Genomic DNA, 23,987 nt, shown 5'->3' on the forward strand with positions numbered 1-23,987 from the left:
CCTTTCCCTTTCCCTTTCCCTTTTCCTTTTCCTTTTTCATTTCATTTCATTTTTGATTTTCTGCATGTTGCATGGCCTGGATGCTGTCTGGCTTACAGATTGACTCATGCTGCTCCAAGTTATGGAGGGTCCTGGAGAGATATTCCCATTTATTGGCCTATTGTCCCAGGGATGAAGGAAGTGGGTTTTACTGATGAGTGCACTTAAAAGGGTCTGGGTGTTTAGAACAAGCTGCACATCCAGGAACACTAAAATAGGTCTTAGAGAATATTTTCCCCTCTAGAAGCCCTTAGTTCTTGTTTTAAGGTGTAGTTTATCTTTTACCACATTTTTTTCCAAGAAATGCTACAGCTTTAAACCACCTTTGCAACACACAGCTGAAATTGTGCTGCTGCAATACAACCTGTATTTTACTCCCCTCCAGGTTTCCACCACAGTCTTTTGGATGGAAATTAGAGTCTGCAGCTCCTAGGCCTTCAACATGCTAACCCTAAGGAAAGTAGATGCAGGCACTCATGCACTGAAGACTGGCTGCAGAGCACTGGGAACACCAAAGAGTATGGCAGAAATGTGATTAGATGCAGCCCATAGCACAGTGGAACTTGACTGGCTTATCTATATATCTATATATCTATATATCTATATATCTATCTATATATCTATATATCTATATATCTATATATCTATATATCTATATATCTGTATCTATCATCTATATAATCTATTTATCTATGCATCTATATACCGATGAGTGTATCTATAATGACTAGAGATGATAGTAAAGCACATACATGTATTTTAGGCAACAAGGTGGCAAATTTGCTAAACCAGCCACTCTTGTGTGTAGGCAGGAGCTCCTTGCCTCAGACACCTCCTGCCTTCCTGTCACTCACATACCAAGAAATACAAGTTATAAACAAGTTCAGTTGCTATGGCTCATGCTTCCTTCTCCGTCTGGAGCGATCCATGCTCCTTGACATAGTTCCAATTGCTGTCCTGCCACCAGCTACCCTGACACTTGGAGCAGTCTGTCAAGGTCACCTCCCTTCTGCCAGGCCAGATAGTGTGAGTGCTTGTAGCCAACCTCTTCATTCAGTGCATGCTGACCATCCCCTGGCAGGTCAGGCGTCCACCAAGCCAAGAAGATCTTAGCTCAGCTGAGCCGGTCTCTGTCTGTCTGGATTCCTCCTGTGTCTCTTGTTTCTGGTCTCCTTCTTCCTCTCTTCCTCTGGCTGACATGCCCCCTAGTCTGCCTAGGAACAGGAGGAGGCACATCACTGTTTGTGAAATATAAATGCAAAGATTTTTCCTGGAGGCACTCTCCACTGCATGCTGTTGGAAGCAGCACTTTACAGCGTACTGCCCTGTCCTCGGTCGAGCAGAGCTGAGGAGAAGACCAGAGCAGAGGCAGCTTTAGCAGTACCAGTCATAGACACTATAAGGTGCTCTTTGCCTTGCCACATTCTGTTGCCAAAAGTTGATTTCAGCTGTGGACAACGTGTCAGAGTTTATCCTGCTTGACTGAAAAACTGAGCTAAGAGAACATTGTCTCTGATTACAGACAATTACACATTGTTGCTTTGGTTTGGTTTTTCAAGCTGCCTTTCAGCTCCCACAGCAAGTTTCAGAGGGGCCAGTACCAGCTTTCATTGGACCTACAGATATGGGCAGAATAAACAGGGAAGCATTCGGGCACCCCTCAGGAGGACATATATGGACAAAAGTTCACTTATTTTTCTCCACCCTTAACATCTCATCCAGTAAAAGCTGTTGTTCTCCCTATGTCTCCTCCCTCAATTATTTCCAAAACCTACCACAACACCACAAAAGTTCCCAATTCCCAAGAGATACCCAAAGTCTGCAGTGCCAGAGCAAGTCACTTATCCTTTTGCAGGATTGCTGGATCTGACATGGGTTTCAGCAGGACACCTTGCACACAGCCTCACAGCTGGCCTGGGGAGAGGTTTCACAGGACAAAGGAGCACTTGGAGAAATAGCAATAAACCAGGAACCCACATCCCCTTTATCCACACATGGAATCAAGCCACCTCAAGTCTGTGTACTGATGCGGCTCTTCCCTACACATGGCTGATACAAAGTATCTAAAAGTACATATGGATAATATTACCTTTGGCATTGGTCTTGCTTTTGTTTGATGTCTCTCTGGGTTTGGTTGTCTCTGGGGAGCCTACAAACAGCCCCATACCACAAAGAAAACTGGATAGAGCCACCTGTACTAATCTATCCCTGACTCCTAAGTGTGCTGTTGAAAGGTCAGCAGTCAAGGAATGACAGGTGATGGGATAAAGCTCTGCCAGAGGCATCTCCACCCATCTGTGCTGAATCAATCATCACCTCTTGGTTAAATCAACCACTTTTGGTGCCACCTCTAAAAACCCTCCACACACCAATGTACACTGTTCTCTATTCTTTTGGCCACATGAGCGTTGTGTTTCAGTACAGCCTTCCATCTGTATGAGCAACAGCACCTTGCCAAGGCTGGTCACCAAGCCATGACCCTTGTCCCTTATGTCAACTGCTTGTTTCTACGCCAAGACACATAAGTGGTTCAAACGTGCGTGTATTGGCAGAGACAGTCTGGAGCTGACTCTGTCCATACAGACTCCAGAAGCCTATGGGGCAGGGCACATGAGCATGGACATGGCCCCGAGCTCGCAGGCCACTCACAGCGCTGTGCTGCACCAAGCAGGCAGGAAACACAGCGCCCTTTTTCCCTCTTTTATTGCCCAGAGCCATCCTCACTGCCCCGCTGACGCAGCCACCCTCCCAACACAGCCTGCCCAGGGGTGCCCGGCCATAGCTGCACATCAAGCCATGCAAAAAGCTGCTTTGGTGCATATGGCTCTGTGCACTGCCTGGGCCCCCTGAGCAGCTGAGGCTCCCCAGAACCACTGTTATTCAGTGCCCTGTGAGAAGGGGTGAAGCAGGGGGTGAGGCACTGGACCCCATGAACTGCATCCCAGCCTGTGCATCAGGCTGCACTTCTTACTCTTTCATGTTCATCCCAAGTACAGCATCCTTCCCACTAAATTATAATGTAGGAGAGGACATGACCAATTTAAAAGAAATATAAATTTACATTTGACATTTATGCCTGAATTGCATTCTTGTTACAGAATTGGCTCAGCAACTCTCAGTGCAGAGCTGGTCTTTGAGTTTGTATTTTCCAATTTTACTTGTTAGGCTGAAAAGAAAGATAGTGAAATTGCTCTATCTTTTTTTATTTAGAAGGCAGATAAAATGCTTCAGACTTTCTGTATCCATTCTCCTATTGAAGTCAAAAGGGATTGTTCTTTCTTTCTTTCTGGTTTTTCGTATGTCATATTCCCAAAACTATCAAGTAAGGATATTGTTCCCCACTGGTAACTGTTTTTTGCATTGCCTTGAAGTGAGCATGGAGCCAGGCAAAGCGTAGGAAATCTTCAGTGATTCTCCTGAGAGTTTTTCCCTGCCGTAGAGAGCCCTTCCTGTCTGTGAGCAAGACAACAAGCCCTGCAGCCTCCTCTCTCTCCTGTCAAAAAACACGCTTAGAACTTTCTTTTGGAAAGGGAAATTTTGCATCCTTTGTGAACTTTCATTTTTATCAATCACACCATTCACTATATGCACAAACATGAAAAACAGCTCTCCCACCAGCAAACCTATTTGGTTTTTTTCCAAATGCCCAGCTCAAAATAAGCAAAACAATATGTGGGCTTTTTAATGTAAGAAAAATATATAGCTCAAAGGTGAGGCTCTTTGTTAAAAACAGTTTTTAAAAAGGATGGTTATAAAGGTACAAAAATAGATTTTTATAATTGGAAGTGCCTTCAAGGGCCTAAGTATAGCAGGTTTTATTACATCTCCACTACCAGGTACTTAGGTGCTTCTCAGAACCTGCCATTAGCCAGGTCTGTTGAACAAGGCATACAATTATTTTTTTTATGAAAATGCTGGCACAAGTTCACATGCAAGGAAGGTGCTGAGCCTTTGATCCCGAGCACCAGGCAGACCCTTGAAAATGTCTCAGAATGATTCATATGTCCAAGAAAAGGGAAATCTGCTGAAGAAAAGCAGGTGTGAGCCAGGCTTTGGCCAGTGAAGTGGAGCCATAAGGCTAGGGTGATGGAAGAAGAGCTCAGCAGAGTGGGACGCTCAGCTGCAGCTGTGGGGCAGAGATCAACTAGCCAAAACTCGCCCAGCCTTGGCACTGACTTCCCCCTTCATGCAACAAACAGGACATTTTTTCTATTAGGTGTGTGAGCCTCATTTTAAGAGGAGACAGGGTGACTCAGGACAGAAATTGTCCACATGAAAAAAGGAGGAAGAAAAGACAATCTCTTTAATTTGGCTGTTTTAGCATGGCTGGTGTGTTTGAATAGGTGGTAGTGTGCCAGAATAGAAAGGATGACAGTGTGTCATGAAGAAATACTCTGGGCCCAAATCATAAAGGCCAAATTTCTCAAAGAAGGGTCTAAAGTTAGGAACCTAAATCTGTCCAGGAGCACCATTAGACTTCCTTTAAAGCCTGGAGAGCCTCAGTGCTTGTGAAGAACCAAAACACTGATGTAAGAGACTGGAAATTTCTGCTCCTGCTTGGGTGTTTAATCCTGCTGGAGGCCTTTGCCAAAATTTTCCACCACCACTACCTGTGTTTGAGCATCCAAATAGGATGAGGCTTAGCTGAGGGCAAAGTAAAGTGGACCTTAGTTTTGTTTCAAAGAGACTCTGCTTCTAAATCTTAGGGGTGGAGGCTGCCTGGAGTATAAATCAATGGCCACACTGCAAATGTATGCTGTAAATAAGCACTGGAGAGCATCCAAGGCAGCCAACTTCCTGGCTGGGGCGCCAAGAGTTGAACCCAGCCTCTCTGAAGTCTAAAGCATGAGATAAGATAGCTTGTGTTAAAAAGCTAACCATCTGTAGCTGGGGCTGCAATGACCTGTAGCTTCTCTGATTTGGCCATGCAGGCTTAGCAACATTTTCCTCACTGTTTTTGGGGACAGCTGTGTTCTTTAAGAGGCTCCAGCCTGAATCAGTTGAAAATGGGTTGAAAATGCCAGACCAACTGAACACCTCTGAGTCTTTCTTTGCAGTCAGCTCAATAGCCATCGACAAAGCACTTAAAATTAGCTCCCAGGACTGCAGAGAGGTCCCTGTAGGCAGAGGAGGGAACATCATGGGCACTGAGCTTTCTGCAGAAGCTGGGTTTGGAGAACACCACCAGCCCTGCTGTGGGGTTCATGCCTCCCTTGGGCCCCCTCTTTTGATTAGCAATGCTGCATCAAGCTGGATGTGCAGCATGGCTGAAGAAGTTTCACACAGGTCGGTTTGCTCCTTGGGGCAGCTCTGGTGGAGGACAGCATGAGGGAAAATGATCCAAATAAAGGAAATGAAAAAGACGTGGAAACAGTATCAGAGACCCTACAACCAAAAGCTGAGGCTCAGTTCTGTAATTTTGCCCTCTAAATGCATCTCTGTTTAACATCGATAAAGAGTGAAGTATGTTTCCAGACAGCTAAGAATGGCAGAAATTCCCATAATCCTCTGTCTGGGACTTGCCACTGCAAAAAGAGAGCATTTCTTCCCTTATGGTTTCATGACTGCTTAGCCTGCAGTGAAGCCACCATAAAACATCCCTTCCAGGTAAGGGAGTTAAATATATTACTCATCTCCAGCTTTCCTGCCATGCTTTGCAAGGGCCATCCTCAGTGATCGCTGCTTGTTGCTGGTTGCTTGTTGCTGGATGCTAGATTCCTCACATCTTCCTGAGCTCCAGTGGGATTTCCTTCAGGAGTCCCAGGACCCTTCACCAGACATACCTACAAGGTGTTCAGCAAGGAGTGGGAGAGGCCAGCCCAGGGGCTGTCAGAGCCACATTTAGACCTGGGATGCGGAACTGAAGGGCACCACCTCTGCCAGCTGGGAAGGGCTCAAGGAGGAGCAAGTGCTGGCGCCACTCGCTGGGCCCTGGCTGTGAGCAGCAGACGTCTGTGGCCACTGGATGCCTCTTAACATATTCCAGTGCCCTCAAGACAAGGTAAATTGGTGGTTAAGGCAAAACTCAGTCTTGTGTGCAGTTATACTGCCCTCCCTGAATTCTTGGTCAACCAATTTTTATTTGTTTGTGTTACATACTCATTTCCCTTCCCACTTCAAAGGCCATTTTATGCTGGCAGAAGGGGCCATGCTGGCAGATCTGATTGACCCAAGAGTTAAATTTAAGCCCTAAGACAGGTAGAATGTTTGCAGTGGTTCTTTTTGTCTCTTGCCCACCCCGTTTTTCCTGAGCCAGCCCAGAAGGAGCCCATCCAAGTGTTCATTTCCCTGAAGCCTGTATGCCAACATCCACACCAGGCAGAGACAGCAGCAGAGTTTCCATCACTTTGGGCAGCTGCCTATCAAGGTCCAGCAAAGTGGGGAACCTGATCCTGCCAGGACACAAACTGAATGCAAAGAGCAGTACACAGTATTGAACTCCATATTTCTCCAAATACTGACCAAGTTCCTCAGGTACTGGTGTCCTTCCTGCCCCACAGGACCATCCAGAAACCCTGACTATAGACAGAGATATCTGCCTTTCCATCTCTAGTGCAGGGAATCCCAGGTGCTGAAGCAAATTTGTGTGAACCTTTCAATAGCTTTTTTGCTTCTATTGATTTAGCCATCGCTACTATATTTTTCACTCATTCACATTAATTACAATTAATTAATTAATTACAGAAATTCAGCCTGCTAAGCAAGGGTTGATGCCTGGGACTCACTGCCACAAATAACTGTGAGTGTTTCTCTTCTCTACGTTACATATTTTTTTGGTTTTCACATTTTTTGAATATGTCCTTTTCCTTGTGTTCTGGTTCAGCATAAAGCCTTCTAGGACCTTGCCTGCATTTATTAATTAAACTTTACTCTCAGGCTACATCCATCTATGACTTTGCACTCTGCCCAGGCACTGAGCAAGCATGCTCAAGATCTCTTTGTGTGCAGAGCTGAGCAGAAGCTGCTTTAAAGGAGTTATCACCTTGAAAAAACCCAAGCTTGGGTTACTTTAGGGTCAGTGCTACCCTATAGTGTCTGATCAGTTCAGAATTCAGACAATGTATCAGTGTCTGGCTGCAAAACACCTCATAGACATGCCTGTAGCCCCAGGACTAATGTAAGAGTAGTCATTTGCCTAATTCCTTTACACTTATTTTTTTCCCTGACAGCTTTTTGCCAGTAAGGTTTGACAATCCCTGAATAAATAATTTGAATCAGTTTAGCTACCAGTTTGCTGCCTCATTTGGAGGCATTCTGGCAGACCAACAACATCCAGTTTCCCCTAGTGTAGACTGGGTTCTTTGGAACACAACCTGTTGCAATCATTTAGATTAGAAAAATAATAGTTCTGGTTTTCATTAATTGCCTGTTCACCCCATGGCCTTTATACATGATACACTCATCTAGTTCCCACAGTTCATCTCCTGCACAGCAGTCCCCCAGTGTTGCTTGACAGCAGCAGGTAAAGACGTTTTCTTATCTCCAGCCCCCTTGCTCCCCAGATGGCTCCCCACATACAGATTCAGAGGTCTCAGCTCCCATTAATAGGTGACAAAATGCTCACATTTTTGAAATCACCTGAAATGCAAATGGAGAATGCCAGCTCTTCTGGAAGCCCTGGTGAATGTGGGAGAGGGGAATGCTATTCATTGTGGTGCTGGTGAAGGAAAGTACAAGCAGTCTTGGACAGTGCCCAACTTCTTGCCGGAGGCAGGATGGAAACTTGCCACAGAAGCACTGACACCTCCTTGGGGTTAAACAAGGTTGTGTGTCGTCCTTGGAGCTGTGCTCTGCTAGGTGCTCTTGATAGGAACTCAGCCACTAATTTGCCCCAGAGTGGTTCAGATATTTTGGCTTATACCCTGGTAAAATATTTACTGTGCCTTCTTATCACTTCCCTAGAAGATTTAGTTGGAGCTAACTGATGCATTAATTCCTTCGGGATCTAACATTACTTTTTTCTGCCAGGTCCTGGAACATATCCAACATCATTAAGAAAAAAAAAGCCCTCCTTTCTCAATCAATTCTTTTAGGCAAAATTTCACCTGAAACCTGGACTCCATCTGGCACTGAGATAGCTGCACGCAGACACTCTCCTCTCTCCTGATGATGGCTGCAACTGTTGCTTCCTATGCAGGCAAAATTATCCCTTAATGAGCTAATTATCACATCTCCAAGGGCTGTATAATAATTAATGAGCTTAAACAGAGGAAAGGAAGAGCCAAGTTAGGGACTGGGGATTGCTTTCTGATGCTAAAGGTGTGAGGCAGCAGCACATAGTGCCTGGGAAGATCATAGGGTGTATTTAAGGGAAGATGATGCACATACCTGTGCAGGGCTCAGCAGCACTGATTTGCTGTGGCGCTGCCCTCCTGCACCCCACTCCTACCACAACCACTTTCCACCTGCTTACTTCTTCCCATTATCCCTTCTAACATGTTCCTGTTTGTTCTTTTTTAAATTTACATGTTTTGGTCTTTACAGTACCTCTTGCTGGAGGTCTGTGTTTTGTCCATCTGTTCTTGTTCTTCATATCCTCCTATGCCAGGATGGAAAGATGCTCATGGTGCAGCTGAGAATGGGGTTTTTTGTTAGTGCTTCCCAAGCTTTATTATGTCTCTCCTGTAATTTCAGCTTGACACTACAAAGGGTTCAGCAAGGTGCTATCAATGCTGCATATCATCCAGTCATGCAAACAAGCAAGCCTTCACTCAGGATTATCACCAAGAAATTCCTTCTTAGGATAAATGAATGGCTGATGATGATGAACAGATATAGCTTGCCATTGTCTCCTGGTGTTTGGTAACTATCGGAAAGTTTTCTATTTCATTTAAATAGAATTTCTTATGAAAAAGCCCTTGAGAGCCAAAGCACTAGACAAAGGCCACATTCAGCTCCTCCAAAATGTACATGAGAATTAAATTAACATCCTGTATGTTATATACAGTACCTGTGCAGCAGAGCAGCTCCCTGGCGGGCCAAGACAGAACAATGTCATTTTCTGTTCTCCACAGGCCCTCTCTGAAATCCTCACCTATGTGACAGAACCTTTCCACACAACATTCACCAGAGAACAGATCATCTGTGGCACAGGGCATAAACTGACTCTGGAAAGCTCTCACTCTAGTGATGGGCCAAACTGTGTGAACTCAATGCATAGAGATGATGTCTGAAAGCTTTAGTTGTGCTCTAAATGACACACTATCTCCATCCCTGTCTCCCAAGACCTCACTTCACTCTCCTGCTTTTAGCCAGAATGAAGGTCATCTGTTTCTCAGTACTGAATTGTGCACACCTCCACCCAAAACAGACCTGCCCACACTCAGCTGCAGTATGGATGATCAAAGAGCCCATCTAGTTACTCCCCTGGGAACAAAGGAGCAGAAGGGCAGGTGAGCATCATGTCTGCGCTATTTGAACTGAACCAGAAATGAGACTCCAGCCAGCACTCAGGCAACCCCTCAGTGGCTGGGAAGGTCAGGAGGTAGGGCAGAAGCAGGAGGAAGAGCAGAAGTCCCCTCTGTGTCCTTCCTGGATGCACACTTGGGGGTCTTCTCAGGTGGTGAGATGTTTCCTTCACCTTCTTGTCCTCCTGCTCTAGTAGCATTACCGAAGGGTGAGGTGGGGGTAGTGGTGGCCTGGAGTAGGGTGGCACAGGGGAGAGGACAAAGGGACAGGGCTATCCATTACTTCTCCCCAGGGCTCTTTGCCTCCAGGTCCTTGCTCACCAGGGCATGCCTGCCATGTCTTTGCTCACCCCTATGTTTTGTTGTTCACTTTTTTTTTACACACCATACATTCATGTGCATCTATCCTAAAAAAGGATTGGCACATAACTGTACTAACTCATAACCCAGGCAGCTGTGCTTCCCAGGCTGCCTGCTCTGGGAAGCGAGCAATCTGGCCTTGAGACAATATATCTCACAGGTGAGTAAACAAAGGGAGGATGAGCCAGACAGGAGAGGAGGGACTGGAGAGAGGAGAGAGAGGCAAACACCTAAGCCCAGACACAGCAGCCTCAGCAGCCAGAGCTCAAAACAACAACCTGGAGTCATCTTTGAGCAGGTCTTATCCGAGAGCACCCCACATCCCCACTGACTGGGATTTATCTAGTAGCACTCCCATGTCCTTCACTATCCTAGGGTTTTTCCAGGACGTCTCTCAGGTTTTCATCATCCATTGACAGGAGCTGGATCAGGAGGAGCCATCACCAGAATGCATCTTATCTTCCATGCAGGATTTGGGGGACCAGCTTAGAGGGTGTTTGTCCACCAGGTTGTTTGTCTAGGCCAGAGGGATCTGGCCCTTGTAAAATAACCCCAGGGATCTACCATTCCTGCCATCACCTGCTAGCAAGGGCCCAATCATACAGTACCTATTCCTAGACAATGGTGCCAGAGTTTGGCAAAACCCACTCTTTATTAGTACATCCATGTACCTGCCACCCAACAGTGTCCCATCAGGTCCCTTGTTCTGAAAAGGCGTAATTTGAATGAAAAAGAAACCCCAAACAGTACTTACCAAAGCAGACATTTTCTTCAAACATTTCTTCATTCAAATCAAAAGCTGTTTTTCACTGAAGAATTTTGGTTTATTTTTTTAAGGTGTTGTCAAAATAATCTTGCCCACTACACAATGGCAATATAGCAGTGAAATTTGCTTTCAGGATTAAGCTATTTGCAAGCAGGGGTATGAGACAGTCAAGGAACATTTTTTACTTCCCCCTGTGCTACATTTTTTCCTACAGTTGGGCAAGGGAGGTGTGAAGTATTTTGAAATCACTTTCTCCTGGAATTTGAAACAATTTCTAGGCTTTGAAGACTGGGTGTCTGGTTTTGATAAGTATTAATAGGATCTATTGACCATGGTAGAGTTCTCAGAGGAGTTCTTTGTTCAGGTGTCTGTGCAGTTTTTTTGGGAATTAAGCAGCAGTATAGGAAAATAATATTTTCCCAAGCAGAAGCTACACCAGCTGTGGTGGAGTATGCTTCAGAAAATAGAATGAAAGTAAGAATGCAACTGTGGAAAACAGGAAGCTTGGGAGAGCTCTGATTTTGGGGCTGATAGGGAAGTTGTGTGAAGGAAACAGAGTCTGGGGAACGTTTGCTGCCTCTAGGTCTAACACTTTAGTTTGGTAAAGAGGGACAGGGTTTGGAAACATTTCTGTTTGTGGAGAGAAAATTATTCTTGCCTGTGGAATGGGTAAGAATCCAAACAAACAAGGCTTATCCAAACCTTGCAGTAATGTTTGATATTCACCATCCTTTTGAGGAACTAAATTTAATCTCTGGCTTGTTTCATCCAGATAAAGCGTTCCTACTGTACCAGAAAAAAACCCCTTCCTCCCTGTCTCTTTTTTTTTCTCTCTCTCTGTTTGAAATTCTTTAGCTGAATATGTTTGAATCAGGACATGTTTTAAAATGCAATTGAAAGACAGGCCCCCCGAATTCCAGTGAAAGATTATGCAAGTTATGTACCTATCACAAATTTTTTGTGCTTAAAAGCTCTCCTCTCTATAAATAGTAAAGCATCCTTCATGTTACTTTTGTGTGAAAGATCCTTCCTCTAGCTCTTTGTCGGCAGAATGAGGACAAGACACCATCAAAGCTGTCTGGGAAGATATGGTACCTGGACTGTCAGGTTCAAATTATAGCACATAATAGTATTTGGGTAATTGAGATGAAACATAACACAAAACTCTCAATGTAAGTAAAAAGGTCACATTTAGGTAAATGAATGAAAAAAAAATACCATCCCCTAGAAATACCATCCCCATGTTTTATGGAAGACAGTCACCTCTTCTGGTTCCTTTCAGGACATTTTGGTGTGCCACAAGGAAGAAATACTAGCTTCACTTAATTAATTCCAGATAATTTAAAGTCAAATATGTTTGCACAAAGAAAAGACAGGTATGCACTTTCAAGTTTATTTTGTCCTGAATACTGGGTTTATGTGGTGTAAATCTATATGGCTATATCTTTCATATAGGAAGCATTGCTATCACTTGTGGTAACACCCCGTTTCTGCACATAGCTCAGTCTCTAAGAAAGTTTTGTAATTGTCTGTTTGGGATCCCTCTCAGCAGTTAAATATACTGGTGGTACATAGCAGTCATAATTCCAGCTAGAGACAGAACAAAATTATCTGCTGAGCAATACCTTCCTACTCCCAGCATTAGGAGTACCAGCTCACAGGTGCCAGACTCTTTTCCCAGCCTGCAGCCCCATTTCTGCTTGAAAGCCTTGATTCTGCAATTGGATTTTTGCCAGCTGGGTGCACTCCTGCAAATTACCAGTCCTTCCCATCTCAAGTCTTGCTGTTTCTATCAGCACCAGAACTGTCATCTCCTCTTAGTATTTCTCAAAAATTTCTGGTTTGCTTGCATATTGTGCCTGTGGTTTGCTTGCATTGTGCATGATAATTCCATCAAGAATCACAAAACCATCATTTTTCTCAGTTTGAAGATGGAACAGCCAAGTTTAAATTCCCTGACCCATTCTCCAATCTCTCTCCTGTGCCTGTTTTAAAGGTCTTTTCTACAGTTTTCTATTTACCTGCACAGTTTCCCGTGATAAACAACAATAAGTCATTTAAAATACACTGGTATACATTTATATATTTACATATTTCAAAAACATAGAAGTGATCTAACCTCTCAAGAAAAACCACACACAACTTTTTTTGGCTCCATTTTTACTCAACTTTGCCTCAGTTGTAGTTAGTGGTTTGGCAGATCTTTGTGTATTTTTGGATCAAACACTCACACCAGGGAACACAAAGGGTCCTGGTATGAAATTCAGAGGAAGACCTCAAAGAGGGGTATTTATTTTTTTGTTAAAAATAGTTCAGCCCATCTCTATCTGTATTGAAATTGGCAAAAGAATGGGTATGATTTTCATTTTTTTGCACTGCTTCATTTTAAACATTTGATAAAAATAGTCAATAACAAAAATGCTGGTTTATTTTTACTGCCATGCAAACTTTTTCTCTGCTGTTCAAGTCCTAGATGACAAATATAGGCCATGAGGATAGCATGCTAAGAGGAAAAGTAGAAGGCTTTTCCTTCTCATTTCCACTAAACTGAACATGTAACCAAAAGCCTGGCCAGCCCTTCATCTGATATCTTCTATCTTTCTCCTACCCATACACCACCTCCAGTCCCAACTTTATATATATATTTCCTCATATTTGTGCTGGAAACATTTACTCTGTGTTTCTCTCAGGAAGACCTATCTATGAAGGAAGTTTTTCCATACCCAGTAGATACCATCCCACCAAAGTGCATTGTTTATAAAGGGCACCTCTCAAGGTTTTAATGTCCTCTTAGATCTGATTTTTCTCCACCTAATGTTCTGTTTCTGAAAGCTTTGGTCCATTATAAGAATCCCATGAAGAGTATGGTACAGAAAGCCATCTTTGTGGCAAACCGGAGTTATGCTCCATGTGTTCTCCATGAAGGTTTCCTCATCCATGGGCAAAGTGGAAGGCTAAACCTCCTGGGTATTGGCATCAGCTGCCAAAAACTACTTAGACCCCACTGAAGAGCCACATAGTCACACACACTTACACCTCTTAGGGAGCATGACTGCTACCCAGCATTGGGGTGGTGTTTTAGTGTGGTGTCTAGGATTTCGGGCGTCTGTATCTGACTTTGGATCTGTAAGAACTTAGCAGTTCTGTCAGGAACATCTAAACTCAGGCTCTGCAGTCAACCGCAACCAGGAGCAGCAGTCTGCCAGAGGACTGTGAAGGGTTGAGCTCAATAGGACCATGCAAGATTGTGTGTGGTGCTGTACAAACACAGCAGAACAAAAGTCAATCCTTGCCCTGGAGAGTTTTGGTGAAAGAAGAAAGGATTCTTTGCAAAAAAGAGGCCTCACCCCAGACACTGAAGTGTACAGGAATGAGTCATCTGGTCAAATGTTGCAGTGGTGCCTGAGAAAAAGGTGGTTTCTAAGGACTGTGGCAAAACCCCTACTGGTGCAGAATGTTCAGAGTGGTCAAACTGCATTGAAGCAGGTCTTATATTGAAAAGTTAAAACCTAATGTCTTTTTTTGATCCTAGCTGACTGCTATATGCAGCATTCTGTGCCATGACCAGCACATTAGCAGTGTTCTGGTGAGTGTGGAGGACATCAGGAAATCACTGCGTGTATTTTTAGGCCACTTGAGTTCTGGCATTATATATCCTGGGATTTCAACTCAGTCAAGTCCCTGCTATATCATCTTAAGCTATGCTGAATGAAATGGATATATTTTTCCATTTGATACTTTCCACAGTAAAGCCAGGGAATTTCCCATAAATCACATCCTTGCTGGAGAAACTGTAAGGTTGGGGAAGGGATAATGGCAACAATTTCGATTTATTTTTCTTCATCCAAAGTACCTTTCTGATCTTCACAAAAGGACTTAGAAACTACAAAAAACTTTCCATAACATAATGCTGTCATCCAGAAACCAGACAAATGAAAACCACAGGTTCAGCAAAGAGTCCTTGCCTTTCTCCGCTGTGCAGAAGGTTGGTTTTTTTTCCCAGGAAGCATATTCAAGATTTGACCATGCACATGGCACAAAGGGAAGATCACATTTCCTTCCCAGGTTGTTTTTGTTAATAATAATTATAAGCCAACACTTAGCCTTGGACTCACATGTCTACTGGTGAGAGATGGGCTCTGTCTTTAATCCTGGTCCTCCTCTCCCATTATTGTTTCATTGACTACTATTGACTTTATAGTGTGGCTTGAAGCCAAAAATGAATGTAATGGCAAAACTGGTGGGGCAGGTTTCTCTGGACAATATTGCAACTGGCAGAAAAGAAATAAATTAAATAATGCCATTTATCAACAGACAGGATCCAGGTTCTCCTAAGGTCACTGTATACATATGTTGCAGCTTAAAGAAAATGGCTTTGAGGATCTATTCAAATTTGAAAGTGCAATTACATTTCTATAGCCTCACTCCACACCTGAGATTAGCCCAGTCTTCCATGGCCTCCAGAATCACCAGAAAATACCCAGCTGAAACACACTTAACTTCAGATGCAGCTTTTTGTTTTCAGATCTTCATATCACATCTTCAGATATCGCTGATTCAGCAGCACAGTGGAAAAAAATCTCCAGGAAGGCCTTTTTGACATTAAGTTGTTACTTTCACATTACATGCTGGACAGAAGAGCCAGAATGGAAGACAGAAAATCGTCTCATGCTCTGACCTTGCTACCATCACCCAAGGGAAGATATTCCCATGCAATATGGATGGGCCCTTCAGAACACAGTTATTTAAATATATGAGCTAAGCTTCTGCCCCAGCAGTCTTAGTGACCCATCCTTAACACCATTCACTACATTCCTGTCACACAGAGGAATTAGATTCTGCAAGGAAAGATGCAGAACTCAATGTGTGTGCACCATGACCATTACAGGTTGCTCTGCTATGGATAGCAAAGCTGCGCCACAGAAGACAAGCAAAGAATCTCTTGTGCTGAAACTTCAAAGTAAGCTGTGAACTATCCCACTCTCTGTTGAAGACAGCAGCAAATATCCCAAGCCATCTAATGTCTTACTCCAAGTGTAGACTGTGTTTCAGTGTAAGGATTTTTCCCTGTTTAGTCTGGGGACATCAGAATAAAATGAACAGAGACAGAGACAAGAAACCAGCCCCACTGGCTGAGATCAAAGGGATCAAGCAGATTCTCACTCCCTTCCCCTGTGGCTGGAGTCCCATGTCAGAAGCTGGGTGGGTAGAGAGAAGGAATCACCATTAGGTCAAACTGGTTATGCATGTTAGAGCTCCCAGGAGAGGCAGAAGCCCAGCAAAGAGTGTGATGATACAGCTTTTAACAAATGGTTCAGGAAACAACTCCGATTTTAAACAAATACTCCAGCCTGACCAGACTGAGCTGCTTCCAGCACAGTCTGACTCTACTACACTCTGGAAATCATACCTCCTTAAAGGCAAATGGAGCCACTTACCCAAAAAATGAACTTACCTAAACTTTTTTTTGAGATGTGAAGTTCTCATAACATTAACCAATATTCCTAGTAAATTCTTCAGGGTGCTTCAATCAGAATGATACAGGGTGCTAGACTTAATACACAGCTATCCATGTGCTACTCAAAACTGCAAGTGACAGTCTCTGGATTCAGAAAGAGTTACATCATTCATGCATTTCACATATGACCAGATATTGACAGAGAAGAGAAACTGATCAGTGACCAGAATAGTGGTTGCTTACGTGCAAGTAATCATGGTTTGACTGTACTTGCTGAGTTTGTGCAAAGTAAATCCAAACTCATCCACATGTGAATAGCATGAAGTGTGGGGATGCTTAGGGCAAGTTACATGAACTGGGTCTGGTTAGAAGAATTTCAAACAGAAAAAAAGAATAGCCAAGAAATTGTTCAGGGACATACTGATGGTAACTGTGAAAAGAATGAAGAGGATTCTTGAACTCACCAAGGAAATCTAATTGTGAAATAGATGAGGACATTGGCATGAAGAAAATGGGGTGGGAAGTCATATCCCTAGAGAAAATAACAGGGATAACAGCACAATAGGTACTGGATTGTGCATTCTTTCAGGAAGTCACACTGGTGACTACAAATGGAGAAATTCCTGATTTAACATCATGTGAAGAAGCAGAGACAACAGATGATTTGAGGAACCTTTGGAAAGGAGCCAAAGAGGAGCAAGGTTCATATAACCTATCAATAATCCCTTTAGCCCCATCAGTGACAGAACACAAAGATGAACTAACTACTGTTTAACTGGTAGAGGTGACATTGAAAGTCTGTGTTTTGAGGAGCACTAGGTCACATCCCCTGTATAAACAGAATGACAAGTGTATTGCTGGTGAGGAGCGAGAATTAATCTTCCTAGCCTGAATACAGCAGCAGCTAAGGCATTATGCAATGCAAGAACTGTGGGTTAAGGAGCTACAAACAAGCTTGGCATGTTGCAAAATGATTTAATCGTGTGACAAAGAATGTGAACAGTAGAGGTTTTCCACTTGATTTTGTGTAGCCATTAGTTGTCTGGGTAGGAGGCAAGAGGAATTGGAAATTCTCATTAGTAAGAAGAAATGTGATATAATCAGTATTACTCAAATCTGCTGGTTTCAATTTGCATGATTGGAATGTTAAAATAACTGGTTATAACTGGCTTAGGAAAGATAGAGTAAGTGAAAATGGACTGTGTGAATCACGCCATAAAAGCAGGCCAAAGAATAAGAATTACTCCACAGTCTCCATGAGAAATGCAAGGAAAGAAAGACAGTGCTCCAGGGGACTTCCGTACACTGTAAGCTCCAAACAGCCACTGAGAAAGCATCTTGATTTGGGGAAAACTATAGTCTGCTTTCTAACATAAGGGCCCATCACGTTCTAAGATTTCTAGACTTCATTCTGACAAAGATAAATTAATTACTGGGCTGAAAGTTGACAGTAGGTCAGGGAACAGTGAGTATGACCTGATTATATTCATTATGGGCAAATAAAGGCTATCCTTAACAGTTATATGTGCATCAGGACCTCAAAAGAGCTAATTTTTCAAACTCAAAGAAAACTAGGAATTAACCAGATTGTGAGGAATAACTCAGGAAAAAATTGTGAATAGAAGTATATATGCTCAGGAAAATTGTATTAGATGGCAAATATCTGCAGGCCTGAAAAAAAAGAACTAGCACAACATTAGTCAAAAGCTTTGTGGTAAGGTTTAGGGTAGTAAAAACGAGAAAAAAAGAATTTTGAGAAAAGAATGTTTTTTTCAAACTTCAATATTTTAACACTGATGGTTTAAAATGGTAAGAGTATCTGGAGGAAAATACATGGCCAGTAGGACTCAAGGAAGCAGAAAGATGTTTTCAAAGGGATATTCTGAACAAAGGCAACTGCAGCAATCACTCAGGCCCATTACTTGATGAAGATAGCAAAAGCAGAAGTGATAACATGAATCAGAAGCAATTCAGTGAATATTCCTGCTTTGGTGTTAAATGTCTTTGTGAGTTAAATGTCTCTTATAAATAAAGCATTTCCAATGCAGAAGACCAAATAATTTGCATTCGGGAATCAGAAAATTATCAGCTGAGGTCTGTTTGGATTAATTTTGAAACCATCTTGTGAAATGGGAGAATCCAGAAAATGGAAGGAACATGAGCACAATGCCAGTTCAAACAGGGAAATCTGGATGAGCAAGGTAACTGCAGATCACTTACCTGAACCCCAGTCCAAGCAAAATGGAAATACTGACATGGTACACAACTGATAAGGAACAAAAGGATAACAAAAAAGCAATTAATTCCTGTAACATGTCGCTGTGGAAAGTATGTCTCATTGAATAAATAAAATAGTGTTCTTCCGATGAGTTCACAGGTATGGCTAGTAAAGTCACTAGTCAACTATTACATGATAGTCCCTGATGAAGTGTCTCCTTTGTAACCATATAACAGTCTGATTACAAATTAGCATAACCAAATATCAGGAAAGGGCAGGTGAAGTGGCATGAAGGACAAAGTGACTGACAGATTTAAATCAGCTGTCAGCAGAGAGCTCTTGCTGAAGGAGGATGTGTCACCAGTGAGAGTGGTAGTCAACATTTTCATCAATGAGCCGGAAGCTTGAAATTACCGCTGGTAATCATTTGTTGATGACACAAAGATTGGCAGATGGATAAATAGTGTGGAAAGCATGGCAATCACACTGCCTGACTGTATCACTTGATAAATTGGGCCCTTCAAACATCACATGTTTAGTGAAGCAAATGCTAATATATTCATCTAGAGAACATAAGCTGCTCATAACAGCCTGGAGATGACATTCTGGAAAGGGATGATTCTGAAAATGATTAAGGGTAAGAAGAGGACAATTGAATGTCCTCAGTCAAGGGCTCTCTTATGGTTAATAGAATCCCATGAGGTATAAAAAGATTGATGATCTTTCTGTGGCTCTGTTTAAAAAATGTCAGAATGCTGCAGCCAATTTTGCTTGTAGTTTTTAGAAGATGCTTTAATCTTGAGGGAGGGTGCTCATAAGAGAGCCATAGAGGTCTCTATGGATGTAGAAAATTTTCTTATATAGTATGACTTGGGAAAAAACTGTGTTGCAGGGGACTGCAGATTTCTTGAGGTCTTGTCTGCCCCAGGTTTGAAAATCTCTGGTAATCTCCAGTGCTTTGCCTCCCTCCACCATTAAATCTTAATGTCCAGAGAGAAAATGCCCCTGCTGCAACCTGCAGCATTGTTTCTCACTCTGCCATTGTGACCCTCCATGAGAAGTCTGTCTCCACCACCCATTAGAGAGTGGAAATCAGCAAGCAACTCCCCTTCAGCTTTCCCTTCTTCAAGCTGAGTGATCCCAGTCCACTCAACCTCCCCTCACATACCATATATGTCCTAGCTATTTCAGTGGTCCTCTGCTGGACTCTTACCAGTTTGCCAGTATCTTTCTTATAGAGCTCCATTTGTTTTGCCTATCTAAAGCCAGAGCGAGAGAAGATTTAAAGACATGAGGCCTCTGTAAACCATAAGGAAAGAAAGATCAAGGAATTGAAAGATGAAGCCAGATTAATTGGATTACAGTGTGAATGCTTAGCTACTAAGCAGCCAGTCCTGGTTCTGGAGTCTCTATCTCTTGATATCCTCAAATCAAGGCCAGATGGTTCTCTGGATATTATTCTTCAGTCTAAGAGCACAATCATTCCTGGGCTTAAGGCAGGCTAATAAGATGTGAAATTTTGAGTTGATGATATGTGAAGTGCAGGACTCAACTGCCTCCAAACTATGGACCGGTTTCAGAACAGTGCATTCAAGGCCCCGACAGATGCAAATACACAAAACCCAACCAACCAAACAATCATGGGAGAAAAAAGATAAGAAAAGCAGAAACTGAATATATGGTATATTGGATAGGAGAAAGAAGTTTGCAATCTAATGTCCCTGACTGAGTTTTGCGTGGTGGGACACCCACTGGACTTCATTCAGACCTGTGTCTCAGGAGGTTTTCTTGGCCTCTAAGAAGATCCTGCATCTGAACAACCTTTGTCCCTAAGGACCAGCTGTCCAAGTCGTTCCAGTTCGATAAAAGTACTATCTTCTCTAATCAGGAGCATGTGATTGACCTGAGGCCACAGTTGGTCTTTTCAGGGAAATATAATAGATGTAAGTAGAAACAGGTATGCTTTGCACACAGCATTTGAGCACCATTAGTCTCCATTCAAAAGCTAAAGATGGCATATTCAGTGCTCAGAAGACAATTTCCTAAAAGAAGTACCTTCCCTTGCTGTTGACCCACAGGGCCATGAGGGGAATATGTGTCAGTTTAGGCTATAATCTCAGATTTAGGAGATTTATAGGCTCAGTCAGTGGAAGGAAGAGTTGATGTGATTCACCTAAGCTTCTGTGACGCATTTGGCTTGGTATCACACAATATTTTTATTAAGGAAATATGTAATACAAGGCACTCTTAAAACGATTAACAGTAGGGTTTGAAGTGTCATGCTAAAGGGGGTGCTGTTTCTTACCTATTTCCTGAGAATTCCTCCAGATATCCAGGGTCCTCCAGCTCTAGATCCTCTGCTATTTAACATTTTCATTGATATCCTGGAAGGAGACATAAATCCATTAGTAATTAAGTCTCACCCATCCTTAGAGAGGTGTGGCATTTGTTCTAAGAATGAAAAATTACCATCTTAAAAAGCCTATACTTTTTATATCTCCGAATCTTAGAGGCAGGCCAGAAAACTGGGTCATACCAGAGTTTTAATTTTAGGTAATTTATTAGTCTAGATGGATCTCACACTCAGACATTGAGCTGACGCTTATGGTGAGCTAAAAAAAAAAATAAAAAATTTGATCGATGTCTTTAGGGGAAAAAAAAGCTGATCATTATCCACTGAGTAGGGTGAAAAGCTTGTGAAGTCAAAGTGAGATCTTATATTTGGCAAAGAGAGAGTCAAACTACAAGAAAAGCAGCAGTCAACTAGCAACTGGGACAATGTGCTGAGGTTGTGATGGATTCTCCTCTGGAAATTTTTTTGATCAATGTTGTCACCTGAAAGCTCCTCTGCAATCTGAGCACGTAAATTCAAGGTTGCTCAGTAGCCTGTGACATGTGTGCATTAAGATGAAATTATCTCCTTCTGATCTTAAAATCTTGTGTTTCTTTTCTATGCCATACCTGCATGCTATGAAGTTCTTGGTGTGAGAAGGGATGTCCTTCTGCACTTTTTACTGAAGAGGTAAGAGTGCAACTGCTGGCTGTTTCTCATGACCCGGCAGGCAAAGCCAGCTCATGAAAAGGGCATCTTTTTATCTAATCATGGTGATTAGAAACAGAGATGGCTGTATAAACACACCAGTCTGACAGTGCCTGTAGTATGACTTTCTGTCTGATATTTTTGAGATGCTTTGTCTGATAGATTGCTGCCTGGGAAAATGGAACTGGAGGCTTCATCAAACCATAGAGCAACAAACGCCCAGGCCAAAATGGAGGTTGTAGGCATGGTAGGAGGAAACCAGGCATTTTATATCAAACCTGGCCTGGTACTTCCTACTCAACGAACAGGAAGTGGCTCTAAGAACTCCCCCCATGAAGACTCACTACAAAGATTTGGTACAACTCTCCAAGAGAAAGACTGAGCCTTTCTGGAGTTTTACTTAGCAAATTCCTTGCTTGTGAAGAGAATACAGACTGAGTATAGCTTGCATGAGTCTTGCTTTCTTGTACTTGGCTGCTTGTGCCTTTTGGCCCTTTCTTATATTACTGATAGGGGCTTTTCAAAAACCAGGATGTTAGTTTCAGAATGTTGGGCAGTGTCCCATAATCGAAGTATGTCTTATGCAGACACAGAGTACACATGTTCCTACTAAAGGAGGCGACAGTTGTCTGGCCACTGAACACTAGGCTGGATGACCAAAAAGAGGCTATTATGCTCCAGCACTCTGGTGAGGCCCCCCTCCTTCCCAGGGCTGTCATTCCAAGCTGCAATCTGACTTTCCCCTGCCAGGGCAGTTGCTGAACCAGCCCTTATCTCAGAGACATTCTGGTATGCTGCAGAATTAAATGCATCAGAGGAATTCAATCAACCAGAACAATAGGCTTGCACTGCTGGCTTGAACCTGTATGTTAGGAAGCAGTGATTCATACAGAGTATTATGGAAATTCATGCAAGAAGCCAGTACCTGGTGGTTTACACACAACAGAACTAGCTACACACATCTTTTGTTTCCCACTTCATGGTAAAATTCAATCTTCTTTCTGTGAGAACAAGCATATGCATTCTTACTTTGTCATGGCCACTCCACTAGGCTATTCAGAAGGCCAAATTTAGAATAGCAATAGCTGAAAAATAACTATTATATCCTGAACTTGCATAAAACCATAAGCTTTCTCTGCAAAGAGGTGACTTTGTTTTTCTCTCAATCTGGTTTTGATGTTCTCTTTCTCCTTTTATACAAAATTCTCCATCCCAGAAGGCAGGCAAGCAGCCAATCCACCTCTCTGCCCCACTCCAAAATAAATGTTAGATGCTGAAAAACACACAAAAGGGAACTGTGAAAGCATTTCTGAAAAGGGTTGCTGTTTTGAGGGTTTTTTTGCTAATTTTGAGAGCTTTTGTGTCTTTTCCACAATACATCTATTTGACTGATGCTCCTAAACTGTGGTTCAGCCAGACGGTCTGATAGGTCAGAGGACATCTGCCCACAGATAGACCTGCTACGCTAAAAATGCCACACGCCTTTCCTCTGCTACATTCCTCTCTGACAAAAACAACATACCCTGGACTGATAAAATGAGTGCTGTGTTGAGAGACTTGTCCAAAATATTGGATACCTCTGTGGTAGATCTGAAACACTGCTTTCTAGATCTATGTCCAGGGTGATGCAGACCTGGCATGGCTCCACCCAAAAGCAGATTCTCAGCTGGAAAAAATCCCTTGACTACAACAGAGCTAAAATGACTTACAGCAGCTGTGATATAAGGCTGCAGCACACAAAAAGATGTGTGCATACACCAGATAGTCTGCTTGCCCTCTGCCATCCAGGGAGGCATTCCCACTGGCAGTTATTCACTGGTCTTCCTTTCCCTGAATGGATACGTCTCACCGCCTCATGTCCCAGATTTTCACCATTATAAGAGGACTGGGAATTCCTGGGCTTTTTACTGCTCTTAGAGAGATGCAACCCAAACAGCCACACTGGGAACATTAGTCTCTCAGCTAAGCAGGCACCATGCCAGCGCACAGCCAGGAGAAGATCTGGAGTCCCTGTAGGACAGCTTGCTTCCCAATGAACCCATTGAGGCTATGGTGCAGCACACGAAGACAGGGGCAGGAGGTATGTGCTCCACACAGCCTGTCAGAGCTCAGAGAGGCTCTTGCACTGCTGATGTTATAGTTGCATTTGTGGATGGTCAGTGTCTGGATGGCTTGAATCCAGGCTCCCTCATGAATAAAGCATGCGGGGAGACTGAAACTCCAGCTGTTGTGCCCAAATCCCACTGCCTGTTGCAAGGAAAGATAGATTGCTCACAAAAGGGCAAATGTGAGTAACTGGCCACAGGGATCTGTTCTACCCAGTCCATCAAATATTTGCGTGTGTTCCATTCCAAAATGGATGTGCCGAGCCTTGGGAGCTTTATATTTAGCAAGAAACATAAATCACAGATGCAGGGAGCAGCTTCTGTAATGTTCCCAGGCTTATTGACTGTACTACTAATAGCTCAGAGAAGCTGGTAAATTGTACTGTGAACACTGAAATGCAAGCAGGGGCAAAAAAAAAAATAAATAAATCCATGTACCTCTGGCATAGGCTGGGAAGTGTTTTCTGGTGGGAGGTTCTCTGGTCCCTGTTAGGAACCTCCTGGACAGGCTCCTAGGAGGCTTTGGAGTGTTAGAAGAGCAAATGGGATCCTGGCAATTCAGAAACTTGAGTGTAACTGGTGCGTGGATTTCTC

General features: G+C 43.0%; 1 long non-coding RNA gene across 3 annotated transcripts in view; it reads right to left on the bottom strand.

Moving 5' to 3' along the window:
* LOC117244020 overlaps positions 1-23,987 on the bottom strand; it is a 120,179-nt gene that overhangs the window by 27,880 nt on the left and 68,312 nt on the right. For 2 of the 3 annotated variants that reach the window (XR_004496312.1, XR_004496313.1), the window contains exon 6: positions 20,554-20,632. This is a non-coding gene — a long non-coding RNA (uncharacterized LOC117244020). Of the gene's footprint in view, positions 1-18,207; positions 18,297-20,553; positions 20,633-23,987 lie in introns of those variants that run through there. The other variant, XR_004496311.1, reaches the window with a different exon arrangement.

The sequence above is a fragment of the Parus major genome, chromosome 3 (assembly GCF_001522545.3).
Source record: "Parus major isolate Abel chromosome 3, Parus_major1.1, whole genome shotgun sequence".
Lineage (NCBI taxonomy): Eukaryota > Metazoa > Chordata > Aves > Passeriformes > Paridae > Parus > Parus major.